Raw genomic sequence first — 24,507 nt, forward strand, 5'->3', positions numbered from 1 at the left:
ACACTCATTCACCGTTGCAAACTGATGTTCACCCACCTGATGATGACCTGTCTTGCTTTTGGTTTCTCTGGTCTGCGTGCGTCATCATAGCCGTCGCCGTAGTAGGAGAACCCGTATCGCTCAAATGACCTCGCGACGATGCTTGCTCGCTAGCGTCTCCCTGTCCGTGTGTAATCGGTCATTAAACAAAGCAGCAGTTGCGGCTTCCCCAGCGATCTTTAGCTGCTGCGGCGTAGCCTTGGGCCTATCTTCTTCGTTGTTCCGCGCCCGTTGCTGTTACCGCCATCGCTTTCGCTGGTACCCACTCTGCTATCATAAATATATTAGGACAGTTGTGCTGTTCCAACCGGTTGCTTTGCCAGTCGGCGGTTGTCGTGGGTGATGGGTGCGCGACTGCCGCGACATGAACGTTGTCTCGACGACGTTCGGCCCGGCGTTTGCCGTCGTCGACAAACGACAACCGGGGCTGTCATGTCATTGCGAGTGCCGCCATCGAGAAGAAGTGGCGCTTCCGCTGTTACTAGCTGGTAATAGCCATCGTAACTGTTCGCCTAGTATGTAACATCTGTTGATCTAAGAGACAGAATCGCCGACCTTTTTGCTGCAGCTGTCGTATTAGTCATAGGTTGCGTAATACGGGTGCGAATTAATTGAAAAGAGCCTCTAGTGGCCGATGACGGTGGTCCCGTGCTGGCCGTTTACTCGTGGTCAGTCATCGGTATCATAAGGATCCGTAAGTATCGTGTTCTTGTTATTGCTATAGCGTAGTTTGCCGAGGACTACTGCTGCTACACTCGATCGTGTACATAAATATGTACACATATAAGATTTTTTGCTAATTTTATCACCATTTCAACGGAAGCCATTGCGGCCCAGCGTTAATAGTATAAAGAACCTGAAACAGGATTAATTAGCATGTACAACGAGGTGCTAGTCAGGCAGGTGTTCACGGGCGCGTGTTTGAATACGAGATCACGTCAGTGAACTTTGAATACGTCTAAAATGTTGGATCGTACTTCAATACGTAATGCTCGAAGAAAAGATTTTCCCTGTAACAACGATACAGTAGAAAAATATAGGCCATATTTTACTGCTAGTAATGATTTATCCTTGTAGTCTAGTAGTCCTAGAAATTGGAAATTACGGTTTAAGCGCTTACAAAAACAATATTAATAACTATTTTTAGATAACTTCGTTAGCTTAGCATAGCATACGCCTGGCTGTATATACTTCCTTCCAACAATGAAGACAGAGATACGTCAGACTGTGGGAATAATTTTTAAGTTGCGGCAGTCCCTAAAATATTTATTGTTATGTAGATGAGTCAGCTATGAGAGCGTCGTCTTTGTCAGGGGAAAGACGATCGACTTTAGTTCCTTTCGGAGCAATAACCGATATGATTTGGTCTTCGGTATTCATTAAACTATTGCTAGTTAGAGGCTACAACTCAAATAGGATTGCCACAATAGAAACAAACGGATTTTACGTCCTCGATCGAATTTGGGAGCAAGCTCAATTTACGGTCGTCTGTGGATTAGCCCCATAGGCTTTATTTCCACATATTGACACACCGAACTATGGGGCTTTCTATGTTTCGACCTTTAGGTCCGGTGTTGGCGTTGGGTATTCCATCAGACAACATCTGTCTATGCTCGGAGTCGAACTCAGACCACCACGTGTCCACAACATTAGTAGGCGAACACGCCTTGCATCCATTAAGCTATCACGGACGCGAGCCTTCTCGTATGGCGGGCAAAAGCCCGGAAAGACTAATTTTGAATGTAACTAAAAGCGCGACCCAGCATATCGAACGGAAATTTCCAAAACATACTCCCACCCACGCCTAGAATAAATGTTCCGGGAACAGCTAGCTCGGATTTTCAAGATATTTGTACCATCAATGCCTACAATATGTATAAATATGGATTGCAAATATGAACCAGCTGAGTATACTTTTTTTTTTTGCTTAACTGTTCTGCTTTTCAGGTTCAGCAGGACGAAGTATTGCTGCTCATACATTCATATTGTATTTATGTTGTTTTTTTTTGAGAAGCAAAGAGAAAGAGGGTACGTTTCCGTCCATTTAAATAACACCAAATATGTGCCGTGGTGTTCGAACAGTCATAAATAGAGCGTATGCAACCGATTCGATTGGTGAGGTTCTCCATCATCGCCTAAGAATGGTGCGACATTCAAATATCCAGCATCTGTAAGTGTATGGCTGGCTGTTATCACCACCGATACCGGCCCGACCCCAGCATTCTAGTTCTAAACAAGGACCATTCGAGCTTGTGCGCTCCGACGGCCCTCGCCGAACTGTGTCTATGCTGAACATCCATGCTAGTCGAGAACGGCTAGTTTATAACTCGTCATAATACTTAGTACTCTAGGTACTGCTGGGAGTGCTATTTATTGCACCAAGCATAAGAAGGCGGGCAGATGGGTTAGGTCGATTGTGTGTGCATAACATTATTTCTATTTACTCTCTCCAATCTCTTGGATAACGAATACTCTGTGTGTGTCGACTGCTCAAACGGCTCGTCGTCCATCTTTCCGGAAGCGGGGGGATGAAGAGGCCTTTTGACTATAACTATACTAGGCATAATGGAGCTGGTAGTATTGCTGTTTGTTCCCATTGCCGACACGGAAAACTGTCAGACAATTGGGAAATATTCGAAAAATAATTTTCGAGGCCCAACACAGTTGACCGGGTTTAGTTAATCGGTGGTTGGGTTGATGAGTGCCCGACCGGTCGTGGTCGGACATCCAAGGAACCCCTCCTACCCAGCCACATTCGAGTCGCAGTTGTTTACTACACTTACCCGATCCAAAAGTGCCTATGAATATTGCTATGGGGTCGCGCCTATTTTCGCATCAGAGGCATAGATGGCTTCGCCTGCCCTGCGTATGTAAGTGCGTGGCAAATCCTGTATAGCTCCGAACGATAAGCAGCAGTCAAGCTCCAAATCGTTCATTAACATTTTTTTTATGTTGGGTTTTATAGAATCAGTATAGAAGCTAGCAGGTGTATAGTCATGTATATGAAGAAAAGTACGGTCCGCTCTCATTGGCTGTTTTCGGTTTCACGATGCGTCTATTTGGTACTAAAAGGGACCTCTTGGCGGTTAAAAGCTGGTGATGTTAACATTGACGATATCGAACAATTCCATGCATTGGCAACAGGTTAAATATATCGTACGCCATATGTGATACATAACCTTAGAACTTGAAGCAAGTAGAACACGGGCCACTTGGTGCATCAGCACTGAAAACGAATTTTTTCTAATTGAAAATATACATTTTCCAAAAGATACAGCTGTCACTTCCTAAAATAGGTACTTCTGATTAGGCGTTCGTATATATTTTGTTCGTAAAATGACATGGGGTATACAAAAATGACTGAAGTATGTAACATTTTAGTGGCACCCTCTTGGGCTTGAAGGGCTTGGCTACTGAAACACAAAAAAGTGAAAATGCCGGCTTAAAGCGCAAGCAATGCCTTAGGAAGCGCTAAGGAAATTTCCTTAATCGAAGTGATTTGGGATCGATCTGTAACCACTGTCGTAAACGAGGTTAATACATGTGGACTGTGAACGGGAGAAATGGATTTTCTGACCGATGAGCGTCGATCTCAATAGAACCAGTCACACTTAAGGAAACGGTGCCACGCTGCTGAAAATTTCCTTAGCAGATTTTCCTGTCTGAACCCCTAATAAGGGTATATGATAACTGTGAGCAAAGTCAAATATCCGTTAAGTGAAGAACAAATAGGTCAACGTATGAGTTTATTAATACGAAAGTCATCATTTTCCCGTCCACGCTACAGTCAGTAGATCTAAGCAGCGATATTGGTGCTAAAAATGTTTACTCCTGCGTAGAAGATATTCGGACAAAGGGCACTGTGCACGTTGTTCTGTTTGTGATTCTAGTAAATCCATTGTAGTCGCATTATGAGTACTATCAAAACCGTAGCGTAGATGCTGAAAATGAGAAGTTTATGTAGCCTTTACAAAGTAACTAATGAAAAGGATCGGTGTTCCAGTTGTCTGAAACACTAGTAGCTTATAGCAGTGCAAAACAAACGAAAAAAAAACGAGAATGTTTAAGATAGTCAGTTTTGGGCCCAGGTTCTTCTCACGACACGCTGTTCTCATAACACGTAACAGCGTAAATAGCGTGGTACGCTTATATAGAACGTTAAGATAACTTATTATCGGTTTCTGTACGACCCATTTCACTGGGAACGATTTCACTGGGGAATTTGTGGCACGTTTGGACAGTCTTGATACGGTCAATGTCTGCCTTAACAACAATTTGTAGCAAAGTATGTAGAAGTCAGGCCAGGCGCCTTATGGTCAAGGCGCAGGCCGACTGCATTTGCATACAGGCAGGGTGCTATGATATATAGAAACGATGATGCTGTCTGTTCGCTCCGGACTCGTATATAACATTTTCCATCTGGCGAGCGCGATCTGAGACAGCATCAATCGGATCATCTGCAAAAGCTTGCCGCGGCAAACATGCTCGACTAGGTGTGGGAGATAAGATCTTCACACTTCGAGCTATCGAACACCTAGTGTCTCTAGCCCGACCCGGTTAACTTACGATACGAATCCGAAATGGTCGTTGCTCTAATCTGGACAGTAGACCTAAGTGAACAAGGTCGCTCGAAACTCGTCTATATTTCCCTATGACTTAACTTTAAAGTTTTCATAATAATTTATCGGAGTACACGTCAGGTGACAGTTGGCCGTAATAGGTCATTTCAGCATCGGTTTTTTGCATACTTCCTGTGAACATGAGGAGCGCTACTTTTTAAATTATCTGCAAAATATAGACGATCACTGAGAATGACTGGCTTTCTATATAACGACACAATATTTCGTTGTGGTATTTTCTATTTTGTTATCGACAAGCTAGTCGACGATTTTGGTTCGTTAGGCTGTTTTCTGGGAACATACTACATATTCTTTCGGGATAAACTTTTCTCCCATAAGCCATCATTCGCGTTGCCTGCTAGATTGTCGGGCGATTGGAGCTGGTTTATGTGCGCCTTCCTTCCGTTTGAATGTGAACTAGAATGGGTCTCACCAGACAAAACTCTCTCCCAGACCAGAGTGGGGTTGACCCGTGAACGGACATTGATTCTGTGGAGTGGTTCCACATTTCAAAAGCGTATCACCATAGTACCGCCTCACACTTCGTATCTACCCCCTCAATCGAATCAAGGCGCTATCAGAGCGGCGACGTCGACGCCGAAGACGCGCACTGACCAGGACACGCTTGTGCTTACTCAGCTGACCTATGAGCAGCCCCGCTTCAAAGTCTCGCTGCCGGCGGCTTAGTACATCTAAGCGCAAAAACAAAAACCCGCCACAAAAGACTAAGAGATCCCTCATTTTATAAAATATATATTAATCTATAAATAAGCGCACATCTCCAGCTACCTACAATTAGAGCGAGTGGCTTTAACGCGCTCATTCCCGTCAACTAACGATGAAATTAATCCAATCCACATTCATTCGGTAACAGCGGTGGCTGTTACCGAATGAATGTGGCGCTATGGCCGAAGTCAAAGAAAAGTTAATCGATCGGCTGGCGGACTGAGTGTTGCCCCCGGTAGAATTGAACATAACCCAAACAAGGGCTTAAGGAAAACAAGCAGCTCGCAGGAGCGGGGCATGTCGATATTTGCATGGAGTGGTCTGGGCTTGCCTTCATTCAGGATCGGTGCAGCATAAACGTAGAAAACCTTTAAGGAGAAGCTGTACAAGCGCTTTCTTCTGGAAAATATCGACTCGCTGGAACAGTCCTGCCACCACAAAATGAACGGGGAAATGTCTTAAGCGAGAATTGTAGGCTTGAATTATCATACTCCAGGCTAACATCCGAAGGGTCGAGAAATAGACTTCTATTGCAAACACTATCACAGCGGCTAAGGAAATTCCTACCGAAGTTATGGCGCATCAATTAGCTATTTGTTAGTGGATGATTCGGATACTGCGGGAAGCGTGAAGGATCAGCGGGTTTACTTTCAATTAGTCTGAGATGGTCACGACCAGTCCTGTCAAAATCAGACAAGACCATGTTGTTTCTGATCTGCGATCAGGACCGCCAAGGCGTTAGTAAAACTGTACTCCGGCAGATGGTGTCCTGTTTGAAATATAAACATGGGAGAAAAAAGAAAAGTATACGTTCCTCTTTACTCCGTCCTTAACCGGAACTGCGAGTCCGCTTCTAGAAGAAGGTAGAAATCAACTTTACTGAACAAAACGGTCGCAGTCATAAGCCGCGACTGCAGAACGTGCTTGAGGACGAAGGGTGGTCTAGTCGCGCGGGCCTGTTGCCGTGGGGCTTTGAAAGGTGCTCCGAAACTTATTAGTTGGCTGAAATTTATTATTATACATTTGGTTTATTAGCCATTTACTTTAAAAGCGGGTATTCTGGTGCGCTTTACTCTCCCTAATTTTAAGCAAAAGTATCGGCCCATTATACAGATTGCGGCACCTAAATTGTCCCAATCTTTTTTCTCTTATCTTTTTAATTATCTTATTTTTGGCGCGAAGGAGGTTGTGGTCACTTTCCAGTCACTGGAATCCAGTTCTCAGAATCGCTCATATTCCGCACCACTGATTTCTGTTATAGGTCGCTACGGTGTCAAGGCCCGGACTATCAGTTCGTTATGTTCTGCCGCTTGTTTCCTAATTACTCCGGAAAAAAACTTAATCTTCCCAAATGTTTAAAATTTCAGATGTCAAATACTTCTTCCATAAAATACCTGGACAGACTGGGAACTGGGACAAAACAGGATACACTAAATTGGGCTTTTTAGATAACGTAAACCGTTCCTTTCCGCTTTCCGTACACATACATGATTGTACAGATCTCTGACGTTGATATGTAGTCTCATTCAATTGATTATGACCATGAGTAAAGCACTTGGTTTTAAATGTGTAATATAGGTGAGTGGACGAAGACACCGACCGATCGTAAAGGCTGAGAGCTCTTCAGTTTTTTTTGCTAAGCCACAGCGTATATGACGTAATTAAAAATTAGTTACTTTTTATATATCTTAGTAAGGGCGCTTCTTTTTTATATTCATCTAACTGTTTATTCGTTAGCTCTCTTTTTTTGTCACGGTACCTGGGTACCACCTATCTTCCTTCAGAGAACAGCGCTTGAGCGAATGATTTCTGTTCGATGTGGCCAAATAGATCACAGAAGCGTTTATATGGAATCTGAGAGACAGACCTCGAGCAAACAGACACCACATCGAGCATTTGTTGTTACACATATCCAGCAGCCATGCATAATTCCTGGATGGGAGAAAACTTTTCTGCTTCGTCTGCTACACCCTGAGACCTCCTGGTTAACCGACCGACTCAAGCCTCTGATTATGATAGCCTTTAGCTGCGTTGATCGTTTAGCGATGCGACAGAAGATGAAAAGCGACAGAAGGATATCTTTACTTTTAAATAGTGACGTTAGCTCGTGGAGTAGGAGGGAATTCGTCATCGTCGTCCTCAACACGATCCCCAAGTAACATCGCTGCCGACATACTCGTTCGCTTGATTATCATTATTATTAGTTAGAAATGATTTGAGCGCAGTATACCCTTGCATACACGGGCTTTTGCATGTGACTGCTGTTCGGATGACTGAGGCCAAGCGAGAAAAGGTTTTTTTTTCTGTCTGAGACTGTCGATCAGCGAGAAAAACAACGGAATTTCTTTTGATGTTTACCTCTAGTGTGCTTTAATAGCTGCGCAGTTATATGCACCTTTTCAATTCGGACGCATTGCTTTCCTTTTTGAGATACTCCTGCGATAATCGTACCTTTTGTTCGCCTTGCCGTCACTGCTGGGTGTTCTGTTCCCGTATTCGTTGCTATAGTCGCGGCGGCGGCGGCGGCGGCGGCGGCGGCGGTAATCATTAGACGCGCTGGTTTGCGTCGCCCCGTCGCTGAAGGCGTCTTTGTCAAAAGGTCGATTGTGACCCGCTCGTGTGTGTCTTGGCTGTTTCACGTTTTCACTGACTTTTCTGTTACTTTTCAGCATCGAGTGGCATCAGTTGAGGCATTTACAGCATCATCCTTTCTCTATCTTTCATTGCGTTTTGTCGTCTATTTGTGTGACCCTATGTGTCTACACACTCTCAGACACAGCAATATCTTTTGCGAAATTCTTTCGATTTTTTGATTGATTTTTGGCTACTCATATTGCTGCAGTTGCTCCATGCGTTGTTCCCGTTGTTTTTGTCGTTGCTGGTTGGTGATGATGTCGAAACAGAAAGACTTCACTGGGCCTTCGTTCCGCCATCTCAGGGTGATCACCGCGTGTTCAAAGCTGTGCCGTCGGCGCTAGAAGCAGCAGCATCGTCTCATTGCGGACCTTTCATTCTCTCGCTTTTGAGGGCTCATTTGAGGGCAATTGCAGTGCCATCATCATTTTCGACACCACAACAACGACAGAGGGCTGAAATAAGGAGAAATGAGTTGATGTGTCGAACCGTCGCCGATCGAAGTGTGACCAGCGTGGCATGATCGATCGATCAATCGTTGGCTATTGCCACCGCCCGCCACTGCGCACTCCCACGGCGCCACCGCTAGATACCTACACACTTACGTATCTCTCTCGCTCTCTCTCTCTATATATATATATATATATATATATATATATATATATATATATATATATATAGGGAAGGAACGTGTGAATGTATATGCATGTTTGAGTATTCGAGAACGCATTGAGAAGCAGCAGAATTTTCAAATGGTTCGCCGTTGGGGTTAATACCTTGGACAATTTTATTTTTTAAAGATATCTTAGACTGAGAATAATTAGACGTTGATTTACTCGATCGTATCGGAAATGAGCCCTTAAACCTGAAGAGACACCTGACAAGCTTTGGGAGCAAATGGTTAATGGGCCAAGGTTTTTTTATTGTGCTAAAATTTTCTAAAACATGGGAATATAGTTGTTTCACCATGGAGACCCTAAATTGCTTGCCCCATTCCAGAAGACCATAAACAGTTCCGAGATGCCCCATTTCAGGCTGTAATGCCCGCAGGAAATGGCCTAGCCATATATTCCACATGTTTGCATTGTACTATAACAAAGAACAATCATTGACCTTTGTTTCAATATAGTCCAATTATTCTAAAAAAATAATGATTATTTAATATGTAAGTTATGCAAGCGACTGTAACTGCAAGATGTTGCTTAGCAAAAAGATCTAAACAGTTTGGTAAACTTGTCTCTTGCACAGGGACGGCCGACATCTCTCCCAGCTAAATATCTACTGAACGGCTGGAATGATCGTTTGTTTAGATCTTGGTAATTTTATGAAGTTGCCTTCTGGGTAGAGGCCGTTTGTATTAAATTTGCAGTTGAATCGCCGGCACACAACGTAAGCTTCTAAATCCAGTTTCTATTAGTTGACTGTTTATTCCTGATGAAATTGAGTTAAGATGGTATTATTACAGTCGTTTCTCTATAGACACGATAAACCGTTCCTAGCTGCACCTAGGTAAAGTGTACTCACCATAGCGGCTGTTCATTCGAAGTTTTCTGAAGGGATTTCTAACTTTCATTACCTTTTCAGCGAGCCAAAAGCTTATGGGGCCGTAAAAATAAGATTTAGACAAGCGCTCATATTGACGCAAGCGAAATAAAATTGTGCAATATCTAAATATGAAAATGGCGCCACTGAGTGTCGTTCTAAATAAGTATCAAATCAAGCTAATAGTGGGGAATATGCTACAGTTCCTATCATATCTACGATTCATTGCAGGTCATTACGTCTAAACATTTTTCCTATAGGAACAATATTCTAATGTTTAAAGGCAGTGTTGTGGTGCAGCGTAGTGGTTACTGGTTGAATAGGTTGTAGATCCCCGTGATAGCTCTATGGATAACGTATTTGTCTACTAATCTTAAAGACTCGTTGTGGTCCAGGTTCAAGCCCGGGCATGGACAAACAGACTTCCTTTCGTGCTGGGAGTCAGCTGTCCTTCTGGTGGAATGCCTCTAGGCGATACCTGACGTAAAACTCGAAAAATAGAGCTCGTAGGTAGACGACGGGTAGATGCCTGCTGTATTACGTGTGTAAGACTAGGGGAAACATGCAAATTTCTAACAGTTTGTATAGGAGATGTGTTTTTACTTCGAAAATCACCCTGTGTAAATTACAATTCCCAAACACAAAACTGTTCTCCACAATCCGTAGTGCTGCCCAAAGGACTCAGAGGTCAATAGCAAAGAAAAAACATTCAACACAGTCAACTTCTTAGGGGGTAATCCCTCTTCAATGGAATACTATCACTTCTTTTTTTGCTTCTGTACATTTTTCACTCATTTATTAAACTATCAGGTAAGATATTTTTCATCATCTCATTCAGCTCGTTACGTATTCTTTACGACTACACCAACACGTGTTCTGTGGCCTGCATCTATCCAGTCCAATATATATGTATAGCCTGTACGCGAAAGGCACGTGCTAAACAACACGGCATAACGTCCTTCCACTGTAGTCCTTTTTGTCTCGTTGAAACGGTACCTCTCGATGTGATTATGGAGTATAATTAGGTGGTCGACCAGTAGCAGCAACAACGACAACGTCATAGCTGTTATTTGTTGGCCGCTACTGAGCGGCAATGTGACGTCGCGACATGATGGGGTTGGCTTGGTTGATTGGTGCGTACCTCGACTTCATGGCGAATAGATCATCGACTTTATTGGTCGACTTTAAATCGATCTCACGACCAGCGCTTTTTTCCATCGAGCCGACCAATCGAGGCGCTGTCCCGCAATAGATGGGCCAGTTATTGTGGTAGCCGCTGATCCTGTTGCTGGTGAACGCGAAGCTTGGCAGCGACGTACCGACATCCGACCGCAGCACTGCGTCAGCCCATGGTGACGGCGTTAGTGGTACACGTAGCCAAAAAGCAATGGCAGAAACCGTCAGACCTTCCCTACTTGTTGTTGGTCCTCGTGACTCTACTCAAGAACCCCCTTCACCCTCCTTCGAAGCTCTTCGGCCCAAGTCGTGACTCGTCGCCACTGGAACCGTTTACGCAATGAGCTCGGGCACAATGCGGCGACCAATGGTAGAGGCAGCCAATAGACGGTGGTTTCTTCCGAAACTTCTGCAAGGATCCTTTTCGTCGGCCTATACAGCCAGACGATTGGCTAGTAAAAGCTAACGTCGGCTTTCGTCGACGTTGTGTTGTGGCCGATTGGAGACAAGCCCTTCCTGCCACGGACACGTGTCCATTTTCCGAGCACTTCACCCTCATCGTCTTCACACTTATTGTCTGCGTTCAATACCAATCGATATCTATTATATAAGTACTTCAGAAGCCAAGGCGGTCCATTCTGCTTAGGGTACGGCCAATGCTATTTAATTATAAAACTAGCGAAAGAAAAGGAGTGAAATATATATAGCTAATAACTCTGTGGCATAAAATTAAATCGGCAGGATTATAAGGAAAAACTTTAAGCAATTACAGGGAAGGTTTTACGTTCTAGTCTACAAGCGATGAAAGGACAAGTATATGTAGCGACTTTAAAGAATCTGGCTACATTAAGTTTTGTACATAAAGTGTGAAACTAGTGTCTCCCCTGGAATTAAAGCCATCTTTTGCATATTGTGCTCGCTATCGCTTACAACTTTTTATGGAAAACCCTAGGCTATAAAAAAACAACGTCCTAAATAACATGAAATAGTAAGCTGTGAGTAATTAGGCCAATGTCTTCACTCCAGCTCCTGTCAGCAGGTATGCCCACAAGCTTTTATATTTGCTAAACACAGTTTTGTCGATATGTCCTGACATCTTGAACATGTATTATCTAATGAAGTTTATATGTCACACACAAACTATGTGACTACCCTTGAGCATTTTGAACATATGTATATCGGTCGTTAAGCTGCTTGATCGCGTAATACGTTAGATATTTCCTCTCAACGATCAACGGGGTTTATGATAGCGCCCAAAAATCAGCATCGACAGGGGGAATAAGACGGCCGGTCCTGTATCGCTTCTGCTCTTGATCCAACTACGAAAAATACCTCCGAACAAACTAATAAACCGTAACAGTAAAGCGAAGCGAACGAAATAGAAAAAAATACTGTATAACAATACGAGGACAACGATAAAGCGTTAAAAAATGAGCTAATCATTTTTTTTTTTACAATTTTAGGTTGTGTTCATAGACCAACAGTGTACAAAAAAAGCGCTGTAAATGTAACTACAAGGAAGAAACATTTTCGAAAACTATAGTTTTTTTAACGGGGTGATAGTGACGATGTACAATATGGTAGATATTACAAAATATTTAACCCCCCAAAGTAGGCAAGAGCATAGCGACAGGTGGTTTGCTCTAGCGGGGTCTCCTGACGTGCGTTTATGGTCACGGCCCTGTCTATCTCATCAGAATGATGATCATTCCATTTTGCTTTGGCAATCGAGGACGCACTTGCTGTTTCTGTGTGCCTATATTTCTGAAGTTAAATAGCGAATCTCTCTACTAGTTTTCTTATTCGCTACTGCTGTCCACGATGAAGCAACGACAACGACACGATCAGTGGTGGTTAACAGTGACTTCGCGGTGTCGAGAAACTTCCCATCAGAGGGGAAGCGAGACTTTAGCCAGCCACAACTATAATTCATATAACCACTACTGAGAACGAAGGCGGACAGTCAGACAAGCCAAACAGGCTATTGCTATTACACGTACTTATGATATGAATATATATCTGTCTACACTGCGCGCTGACGACCGCAGTGGACGAAAGAGTGTGAAGTGGGAGCAAGTAACTCTCGACCTGTCATCGCCAGTGCTTCACACGTCAACTGGCTCCCGCTGCTCAACCGCTTGTGAAGTGCATTTGGGTTTTTATTCGTGCGGCTGGATAACAGTCGATGTTTTCTGCCGGTTCGAATGGATGGTAGTGCGCCCTGCATTGCCTGAGCTGCTCCAGTGGGCTGGGTTTTTTTTTCGACTGCTTCTCGTGTTGTTCCCAGGAAAGAATAATATAGCTTTATAGGATATATTTAGCTTTCCACATTTACGTGAATCAAAAAGGGGAGTTATGCGCATGAAGGGAAGTTTATGAAAGCAGGCTATTTCGCCTAGGCGATAGGCGAAATGTCACCATTGACCGTGGCGACAGATCTTGAGCGAAGCAAGAAAACATCGTCGTGCTACGGATTATAAGTGACGGACAGCGGAGTGACAGATGAACTGGGCTGCCTCCTTGTTACGGCCTGGTAGCGCCGCCATCTTTGGTGATCTTGTGCCTATGTTCAATGTGCGTAAACACAAGCGATAGGACCATATTGACGTCCGTCTCTTCACGAATTCGAGATGCGTACCGCCCATGATGTTGCTGATCATCAGATTGATTGGACCACCAATGGCAACCAAAAAAGTATTCTTGCTGCTAATCCACTTGTCACTCGTCCTTGATTCATACAGACAGACGTACGCAATACATGGATGGTATTCTGATAACTTCTCTCATGTCGCAGTTAATCAATGGTAGTAGAATTGTTTAAAGAACCCGTATGTAGAAGATGTAATAGTCGCTACTGAACCATAGTGCATCTAAATAGAGAGGGAAAACTAGGTAGTTTGTACACAGATAGTGCCTTAGAATGAGAAAAACTTGTTCTCCTTGCCGGAAAAGCAACGGCAAGGTGACGATTAAAGGCTGACAAAGCAGAAGGGAAAGAAAAAGGACCATACAATGTACGCCGAACACTCAGTTCAGTCAACCAAAGCCATAACAAGTATCTTCTAATAGGCAAGATCAATATATGCTAAGCACTTACAAGCGCTCATGTTGGCGGTGGCCGTACTCAAAGGTAAGGGTAATAAGCAGCGCAAATTGGCTCATTCCACACAAGCAGCAACGGCAGCATTATTACCAAGCGGCGACCACTTCACCAGGATTGGTCAGATTATCTAGTTTATGCCGATGATGGTAGCACGAAATTGCTGCACAGGTCGATTGTCTCGGATCTGAGACATTAGACTATTGGAACACGCATCGCTCATGGACCACCCACCGTTGAGAGAGGAGACCGCCGCTGTAACCACCGCGAAAGAACGTCGACGCTGAGGCAGGGTGATGAGACGTCATGGATTTGTACTGCTTCTGCCCCACTATTGCCGCTGATGCTGCGGTTCGATATCGAAACGCTGAAAGGCATTTTTTACTGCCCCATTCTGAGCAACACAGATAGAGAAAGATGAACGAAGTACCACTTTGTTTAGCTCTAAATCACTTTTTATAATAATATTGTCATCATTATCGTACATGTTCACTACTCATTCGAGCCCGATTAGATACATTGCTACTAACCATCGGTCATAATCGGCCGTTTGGTTGTCGCCATCCTCAGAGAGCGGGTGCTGGTCGTTGACCAAAAGCCAAAATGAACTAGACAATCAATGTCCAGATAATCTCAGCCGGAGATCAAGATCGAAAGGCAAATCTCGCTTCTCAACTTGTCGTCATGCATTATGGACTCTATTAATGCTATCTGTATTGACGTAACGACAAATACCGTCGACCCAATGTACCATAGTGCTGAGAAACGTCCTGCACACCAAGACTGAACAGGGTAACTATGCACGAATGTAGTCGTAGTGTGCATTCATTCTCAGTTGATGTACATAGTCTGCTACGTCCCCTCCGTTCTGCAGAAGAACAAAGTGTTATTCAATTTAATAGTGACTGTGTTATTATGATTATTATAATTAATAGTGTGCTGATGGCTTGACTGTTTTGGTAATTTCATTTAACCCAGAATGGCCCTCTCTACTGTTGAAGCTGAATAATGTTCGACTAGACAGGAACCGGCGGCAGTCGTCTGATGATGTATCATGTGCCATAATGACACCAGCAGGAAAACCCGATCGATAATACTATCTCAATGACAATAGCAATACGTAGTAGTCCGTTAGTGAAAAAATAATGTATTCCGTATGAAGGATAACAAGTGTAAGAGCCTAAAGGTTGCGACATATCGGCGCTGGCATGTAGACAGTAATCGGCGCGCCATAATTTAAGCCTCGGTTTCTTTCTAACTGAAGTAGAAACAACAACGTGGTCGAGGAGAGACCAGGTAGTACGACCAGGTTAAGGCATTACACAGTCTTCAGTGAATCCAGCCACGAGAATGTATTGGCTAGCTCAAATTTTGAATTCGTACGGCTTTCCTTGGCGCACTTTTCCCCGCCACTTCTTCTACTACTACTACTACTACTATTGAATTACTTTAAACGAAGGCAATGTCGGGCAGCGGAAACTAAATAGTTAACGTCTTCTGGAACTTATTACTGCTCTTCTCCTTCACAGATTGTTACTGGCTGACGCTGCACCGAAGGATCTCAACGATCTTCTTGACCCGTCTATCGTCGTCGTCCGTTTTTGACATCATCGTCCACTTCGTCGGCTAAGTGCATTTAAAGTGACCGCCGGTAGTCACGACTGGACCAGCATCGTCGCAACGTAAGCGGCAGCGCGTAACGAGAAAAAAACCAATCTCTTCACTGAACGGTAGCAGCGTTAACAACGCTCACAACTGGAGTGAGAGACCTCGAAACGGCATCGTCGTTGCGGACAAACGATCGAACGAAGTCGAAGCGAGGTAAGAAGCGAAATCGTCACGGACTGCCTTTAGTACAGCTACTTCAGTTGCTCGCTACATCTACTAGCGAATAGAAAAGGAGAGACGTACTGAAGGCAGTAAGTGCAATGCCGACGAAATTGTCGAGGACCGTTCTAAATGGCAACAGTAACAAGTGTCAATCAGTAACAAAAACAACTGTTTACAAATGTCCAACTTACCACTGTTGATCGGCCAGAGCCCGATCGATCTGATAATGGGGTGGCTTATGAAACTCGTGCATATACTAGCAGCTGCTTATTATTTACATTGGTAATCGTAATACGCGACTATCGCGTCTATCCATGCTGAGTGCACGCAGCATTCGCGTGTCTGCTGTGTGGCTGCGCCTTTCGATACGCTATGTGCTAGCGGTCTTATGCCGCTGTCATAATGCCTCTTGAATAACCTCTTCCTAGCGGTTCCTAGCAATCTTTAGCGGTCCAGTGATCCCATTTTTATCGTGAAACGTTTTCGGTGGCGCATTGTCTTCCTGGAGCCTTTACGGCCTGTATCTGGCAACTTCGTGCGGTGTGTGGCCGCCCGTTCTCGGTAAAGTACCAGACTTGCCCCCTGTTCGTGAAGCCTCTGTCAGCACCAGCAGAAATGGCCTGCCTCGAACAAGTGGCCGGTTTCTAAAATCCAGTCGGGCGGGGGCTATTTCGCTGGCAGGAATTTTGGATTGCTGGCTGGAAGCGCCTATCGGTAGGTGATATGTGCCTGCTTATGTGAATACGCTGTATCTGAGCCGTCTAATGAACAGTCGCTTTCAAAAAAGCGTTAATTAAATTTAGTAATTAGCTTAATCAACAAAGTTGTAAATTTACTTTAGTTCTTGCAATATGAAATATAGAGCATATAAAAAGTAGTTTAACACTTAACTTCTGGATACATATGGAAATTACAATATTTACTTGGCATAGTCAATTTGTATGAAGCTAAACATAGAATGAGTGCGGAAACTTATAGCAAGATCTTTTAAAAGAAACCCAAAATCACTTCTCGAGTTTGCGTTTGTAGGTCAAGCTTCTGTTAAGCATATCTAATGCTTTTTACGATGATATAGCTGCCGTAACTTGGAGTGTATCTACTTACTTCGATTCGACCTTAGCCGACCGAAACGAATCTTAACCAGTAAAAGTGCAATTGTCAGATAAAAAAGTTAACATTACGTCTCAGTTGGTTTACCATTTTTTTCATTTATATTCATTCATGTTGCGTTTTATTGAGCCGGACGTAAAATTCGGAATATTTTGCCAGAGAGATTTTGGCATTTATTAGGCATACGTCAAAGCGGCATGCGGACCTTGTGCAAAGGATATTATGACGAGTCTAGGTGCTGAGATTGAAAACATTCTTTTTTTAAAGAATTAATAATCCGAACCTTGTATTTTTTTGACAGTCGTCGGGCTGCTAAACATGTACGCGTTTTTCAACTCGAGTCCAAGTTTACGAGAGACACGGCGGATGAGAGCTAACCGAATTCTAGCATCTTCTCCTCGCATAAAAGAATCCCCCATAACAAAATAAGCCCCGAACCTAAAACAGACCTATTCATTCAGTTTTATGGCTTGCTTCTGGAAAAAGCCCTATATTTATTCTGCCTCTACGTTAACACGTTTTTAATTGATTAAGGTCCAGGATAACGCTAAGCGTCTGATTGTAATAGATACAACTACGAAAAAAATAGCCGCTTGTTAGCAGACAATTGCTTTATGGCTGGGTCTACCTTAGAATAAGTAGAACAAAGGTGAAAACTAGATTCAAATAGTTGAATGTACCGTTAAGGTCTTTCTTCTCGAGTGTATACAATGTAAAGCCAGGCCAGTTCCATGATATGTCTGTTAGAGGACTTCAGTAGCTCTAATGCTATCGAAATTCAGTCGTTAACCAGAAAGGATGACTGAAAGGCCTATTGCATCCGGACAGTGCCCAGTCCTTTTTATTGACATCGTCCTGCTGAGCCTGCTGGAATAATCACTGAACGAATGATCACTTGGTAGGTGAGTTACCAGTCGCAGTAAAAATTTTTACCAATCACTCCGATTCGATCATACGGCCATTGTCTCAAACGATCAGCGAACTTATATCTCAATACCCCACTGGGAATAATACATGCTTGGAAATCGGCCGCTGCCGTTTAATTGTATTGGGTGCATGCAGGCATACTGTATAACACAATGCAGACGAAAAACAAATAGAATTTGGCCAAGTACGTGGGTCGGTGCACGACTGCATGTGTTACAAGAAAAGCTTAAATTAACTTTCGTCAATAGATTGAGCGGTCTACTGGGGTTGTCGTTTTTTGCGAACTCACTTTCCTCAGTAAGTAATGTAGATTAAAAGTTCGATAAAAGCGATACGATAAACTGAGACTATCAAAACCGCAATGATAGGTTTTAAATGACGTTCAGGGTTTAAGTAACCTAAGCAGATTTGGTCTAGCTTTAGGGGGTTTTGTCCTGGCTATGTCCAGTATGAATTAACTAAATCTTACTTTTCGGTGATGTAGCCTACGTAAATGAATTGTCTATCAGAATCTTCTTCGGTTCGAACGAGTCCGAGAAGTGCTACAGCGGAACCAGCTCTACTCGGTCCAACGTCGACGACTCCGATATCCTTCCGCTGCGTCCTACCTAGCGCGACGTTATCCCGAGAAAGACAATAGAACTTTAGTGAGTACGAATCTATTACATATTGCGCTGTAATAATTATGTAATAGTTTCGTAGGAAAGCTCGTTTATATGCCGATGCTACTGCGCCGCGAGCCATTCGTTCCTTTCGAGCTAGAATGAGTACTCGCGTGAAGTTCAGATTCTATCTATCTATATATGTAACGGAACAAGGTACTGGAGCATGCGGTTTTATGTTGAGCTCGCTCTCATTGCTTGACGGTATGATTTATGCATCTATGCCAGTTCGTCTGCTAGCGAGTATGTGTGTCTACGATACTGCTACACAAAACCGAAACGAAGCACACGACTAGAATGATGATTATTGTTTTCGTTGTCTATTTTCTGTGTGCGGCTGTCGTTCTCGAGACAGCCGGCGGCGATAAGTCCATGTCAGCGGATCGTCGACGGTATTCCATTTACTTTAGGTCCGCGCTAAATTTGTCATTGTTTCTCTCTCGACGAAATTATTTTTTATTCAATAGCTCGCACAATTAAATGCAGCTTGTTACAATCGTACGCGTACGCGCCGTCACGTTTTAAGACATCGAGAGGTACAATACAATACGAAATATTGGCAGAAGAAGTAAAATGCAATAGGCACTAGCGGCGGCGGCGGCGGCGGCGGCGGCGGCGGCGGCGGCGGCGACCGCAACAACAACAATAGTAGTAGTAGTAGTAGTATTAAAACACGATGACGTTTGACGCTGGCATCGGCGGATGGATGGATTTCAAATCGCTAATGCTGCCGGTAAGAAGAGATGTTGTAATAAAGCTGTCTCTGAGACGATTATGATTCTACGTGATAAAGCAGCATTAGGTGTTTTTTATTCGACGTTTTTTGACACACACACACACACAAACATACGAACGCATACGTGTAGGTCCATATAAAGATATATCTGTGTGTGTTTGTGCATAGTGGCGGACAATGCCGCTCGTCGCTTGATGTTTCTTTCTTTTTGCTTCTGACCAGAGCTGATGTCAATTGAACGAGTTATAATTATATAAATGTGGTGTATTTCGATTTTTCGTTACATTCTACTTTAGAAAACAGAATTTTTATTGCTTATGACTATCACAACCGCTTATTTGTTATTCAAATGCTACAGGCTTAGGGCGCCACGTCTCGGGTGATATGATTCAACAATATATGATAATGCAATGTTTAGTAGCTATAGGGATCGTCGTGGATCGATAGTTTGACTCTGTGTCGAAATGAAACCTATACGCGGAGTTATTTCATTTCAGCCAATATCAACCAAACATCAACATGGATTAAACACTAATGATGGAGCTCTTCGGTACTCTGAGCTGTCATTTTCTGCGCAGACTCCGATGCTGTCGCCGTATTTCGACTACGTTGCGTGACTTCAGCCGTAAGCCTTCGGCATTTTTTTTCTTTTTCGCTCTCTATTCGTGGTCTCGTTGTTCTAGTTGCGACATTTGAAATTCTGGTGGCCGGCACCGGCCCAGCGTCTGTCTATCTCGATTTCGACCTGTTATTGCGTACCACATAAATGTATTTAGATTGACACAGTCCCTCAACTGGATTCGATGAAAGCCAATATAGACGGGAATCGAAGACCCAGAGCACAGGTCTAGTTGTTGCTTTACCCTTACTCCAATTGTTCTCGAAAAGATGTATGTTTTAGCTACATTGATGAAACATGTTCAGTTACGCGTAAAAATATCTTAGGACGTATGGCGTAGTGCGCGTAGAAAATCTGCTTATGTACGTGTGTCTTCAATTGCTATGACCATGGTCATCATCGTACCACAGGGATCTGCTCATTACCATTCTCAGCATCATTAAAAAACCTTGAACAGTAGCAATTGAGTTCTTTATCCGTGCGTAATCTTTTAAGCGCGACGCGGGTCCACTTCATCTTCTGCAAACAGTTGTCACCGCATCCGTTTCAGCGTTCTATACGTCTTCGTTTATTACTAATTGATTCGTCCGTTGTAGTTTATTTAGCGTTGTGCTATCGTTCGTCGGCGGACCTCACGACAACAGCTACACCAAAAGCGTCAGTACGGGGTAACCTAATAAGAGGCAGGTTGAAGGGAGCAAAGTACGGGAAGGAGCGAGGTTGAGACAAGGGGGCAGGGGTTAAGAGGACCAAGATGGCGCTGGCGGTGGCTGTTGGGAGGAACAAACCTCTGTTGGCCTTTCGTCTTGACTTTGTTTGGCATTCGGCAAAAGGCAGAACGCATTTTAGAATGACAGCAACAGCAAGTTAATAGCTCAGCAAAGTTACCAAACCGGCCCAGATGATAATCCGCTATCCGAGGCAATCATCGTCGCTGCAGACGACGATCGAGCCTGTTTAGTCGAGGTCCAGAGGATCAATACAACAACATGGCAAACACTATTCTCTTCGTGCTGTTTCTTTTCGTCGTATCTATTTTGATCGATGAAGGGTTGTCATCTACTGCACACTTAAAATATTCACTACATCGTTTTACATCAACTCCGAATACATTTTATCACATGCTTCCGTACCTCTGTCCTGTCTCGAGAAACGTCCCGCTCAGGAGGCTCTTATTGGTAAATCGATGGCCGATATTTGCTCGTATTGTATTATAGAACAAAGCGTAGCGTAGCCAGATTACCAAAGGAGTACAAGAAACCAAAACGAACATTTCGGTAGCAAGCGAAGTGGATGATCATGAAAACATGCTTATGATTCCACACTAATAATCTCTTCGTCCATTAGCAAATCTAACATTGGCAACTTACGTAGAAGTAAAACGCTGATCTAGAGTGAAGACGGGCAGGTTCGCTTCTTCAAAGCAAACAAAAAAACAGTTCCCAGGGGGACAAATAAGGACCGTGATAGGGCAACTAAATTCATTTCATGGCACCCACCGATGCATCGCACGACCTATAAATAGCAGCAATTACGCCTTATCGGCATTTACGCTATATAATAAAACGTTTTATAACTTAAGAGAAAACATTAGACCGTCTAGAACGTACGTACTCAAAGCTGATTTTTTTCATTCTCAGGTGCTTTTTGTACTGCCGAGTTGCCAACAGAGTCGGAGAAGTGATAGGTTATTCTTTGTGCTATTGTCTGTATTTTGTACTGAGCTTCAGAAGCACCGATATGCCTCTGTGTTTAACAGATGACTTTGCTAAATCTTTCGATCAGTTAAAAATGCGAGCAAAACATATTGGCAGCAGAAAAATGTTTACCATTAATAGTTGCTATTCCGGCTATCCATTTTGGGACAGGAGCCATCTAGCTCATCTTCTTCATCTGATCTAGATATTTCGACGAAGGCACGTGACCCCTAGTTAACCCTCCACATTCAGGACACGGGAAGAATCAAGCATTTTGAATTATTTCCTTAGTAATGCCTTCCGCATCTTGTCCTACGTTATGTCCCAACAGGAATTACAATGTAACGTATTTGTTAAAGTAACTCGTGTAAATAGAAAAACCTTTTTATTTAAATGTTGTCTAAGCAGATCATGGTATAAACTGTATAGCAAATCAGCGACCTAGCGTAAGTGATGATACCCAGGCAACATAGCCTTGAAAATATAAGCGCCTACCGTATCTCGCTATTAGGACTCGAAAAATAGCTAAAACTCAACACCAAATTGATTAATTCTCCCTATTCGCAAACAAAACTCACTACGAAGCTTACCCGTGAAAGGCTATATACATTATTATATCGTCTGTTTCAAATCATGTAACATTTTTACTGTATAGTTTGCGTTAATTTTTTTTATTTTCCTAGATTGTTCGGTGGGAAAAATTAATTTAAATCCAGTTGTATTTCCAGGGCCATTAGGAGTGCCAGCTGTTGATCTGCAGCCATACAAATGCAGTTTGCAAATCTGCACCGTCCGGCACTTCGGCGACAGGTGGAAGGACTAAGGAGAAACGACGCGCGAAGATCTATGAAAAAGAAATATGACATATTTCAACTGTTAGGTGGTCCTACGTTTCAAACCTGCAGCTAAATAGACGTTGTACGAAAAGTACTATATCACTATCGCTAACAGTACGACATAACAGGAACGTCAGCTGCGATCCATTGACGCCAACGGCGTCCTGCAGTGTATCGTTAACGTCGCTCCACTTGATTTGTACGTACGGGTTTCGCGCAGGAGTACCTACTGGTAGAAGCTGTAGCCGCAGCAACGAAGAAAATCTTCCAATTAGCTTTGATGACCGATTCTGAAAAGTCCTATTTTCGCTGCCGTCGTCGATGAGGTGACAAGGCACAAACAGGGCTGCCGAATGAGTATACATAATCATTTATTCAGAGACATTCAAACAGACACAGAGGCACACTGTGTACAGAAATGACAATCGCAAAAGGAAAAAGGAGAACAAAGTGCTGCGCGAAAATGATAAGATTCCGTTATAACCGGGCTCTGTCAGAAATTCTGGCACGTTGCTCGTGTATCATCGAAGCATCTGTCACGCTATAGGAGGCTGGAAATATCTATCTGCTAACTATTCACCTACGATGCGCGATATCATTGTGTTTTATGGGAAAAACCTACGTAGCGACAGTTGCGTAAGACTTTAATACGCCATTTTTATTTAATGCCACCTGCCATGTAGTGTGTTATATAGATTTTAAAAGTAGCATAGAGTTGAAGCCGCCGTCCTTTGTAGTTGAATAAACTGAAGGAAATGCCACTCGGCTAGTTTTGAAATCTGTACTGTGAAAGCCCCATATTCTATTACAGAACAGGGAAATGTAGAAGGTCTCTTTGTTACACAAAGCACAGAACGATAGCTTCCAATCGAGTTAACACATTGCGATGTTATTACATTTCCACCTTCATCTGACCACTAATTCGCGCTTAGCTCGCCGGGAACAATTTGTCATTTTTCAAAGTCTCTTTCCAGAAGCCACTCAGCATGCATACATTCTGTAAATTACTACTTCTTCAAGACTTCACAGTATCTTCCTTTGGCACTGTGACGTTAAGTCTGTCGTGGAAGCAAAGGGCCATGCTCGTTGGTTCGTGCAAGCCTCTCATGGGACCCGATAGGTATCCGTCACTTAGGGCTGAGATTATTAGGTACCTTATGAACATATGATAGTATGCGTAATCCGATGATTAGAAGAATCATATTCCAAAAGCCGTTATACAGTAGATCTTCAGTGTGAGTGATTGCCGTCGTCAAAATGGCTCGCAACCATTATGCATTGAACAACGCCAACAGCAGCCTGGTGATTCAAGCGCACACCGTTTAGGTGGCACTCGTTGTGTGATTCGTATTAGAAATAGGACGGACATAAGTGCAGTGACAATAATAACAGCGGCTTATTTAATACCTTTATTATTGTTATTACTATAGTTGTTTCGCTTGGTCTTTTTTTGTTTACGTTCAAGGCGCAACCTTAGCCTTACGTACGTCCTTTTGGTTAGACAAATACAGGTCCACCCCATCGTCCAGTCGCTATTACGGCTTGTCCGTCAATCACTTTGCCTAAACGATCGTTTTGTTCTCACTGACCCCAGCGTCGAGCATCGGTGTAGGTAACGATTTCAGTTACCGATTGCATTGAGCGGCACATTTAAATCTAGCAAATGTCTATATATGTGTGTGTATGGTGTAAATAATAGTTATTCTTTCCTTTCTCTTTTTTTTTTGCTTATCACTTCGCAAACCGAGTCTTGAACGAGAAAAAGAACAATGAATCTGTGTCCCATTTAAACTGATCTAACAGCACTCCGGACCGGGTTTCCGATTGGGCGGGATCTGTGCAATAATCACAGTTTACTGAGAAGGAAAAATGGCCTCGCTCAGTTTAACACGTTTAGCAATCAGCATTTCAACATGAAATTGAGGATTGAACGACTGGAGCGGGTTACGCCAGTTGCGTTTAACGTTAACGTTTCCAGATTTTGCATACGTCTTTGTTTGTGTGCAAATTCTATGTCGCTCGCTCGCTCGCTCGCGTACATACACACACACACACACACACACGGATGCAACATACTTGTTGAACTATCAGCGAGAAATATTGAATACAAACTTCTTGCCGCTGTTACGTCTCTTACCTTTAGTAGCATGCGCGAGCCGGAAGCGTTTCGATAATAGTAAGGTGTATTTTTGATGAGTGTCTCGTAGTGAAATATGGCCGACAATTGCTACTTGAAGGATAATGGATGTGAATG

At 43.3% G+C, this 24,507-nt stretch overlaps 1 long non-coding RNA gene across 13 annotated transcripts in view; it reads left to right on the forward strand.

The window, feature by feature from the left end:
* The window catches only part of LOC147758390 (uncharacterized), an 88,217-nt gene extending 65,198 nt beyond the window's left edge, over positions 1–23,019 (forward strand). For 9 of the 13 annotated variants that reach the window (XR_015318431.1, XR_015318430.1, XR_015318427.1 and 6 more), the window contains 3 exons: positions 15,366–18,350; positions 19,599–19,726; positions 22,146–23,019. This is a non-coding gene — a long non-coding RNA (uncharacterized LOC147758390). The remainder of the gene's footprint in view (positions 1–15,365; positions 18,351–19,598; positions 19,727–22,145) is intronic. The other 4 variants (XR_015318432.1, XR_015318436.1, XR_015318428.1 and 1 more) reach the window with 4 other exon arrangements.
* The last annotated feature ends 1,488 nt before the right edge of the window (positions 23,020–24,507 follow it).

This window comes from Varroa destructor, unplaced genomic scaffold, assembly GCF_002443255.2.
Source record: "Varroa destructor unplaced genomic scaffold, Vdes_3.0 BEIS01000001.1, whole genome shotgun sequence".
In the NCBI taxonomy this organism is placed as follows: Eukaryota; Metazoa; Arthropoda; class Arachnida; order Mesostigmata; family Varroidae; genus Varroa; species Varroa destructor.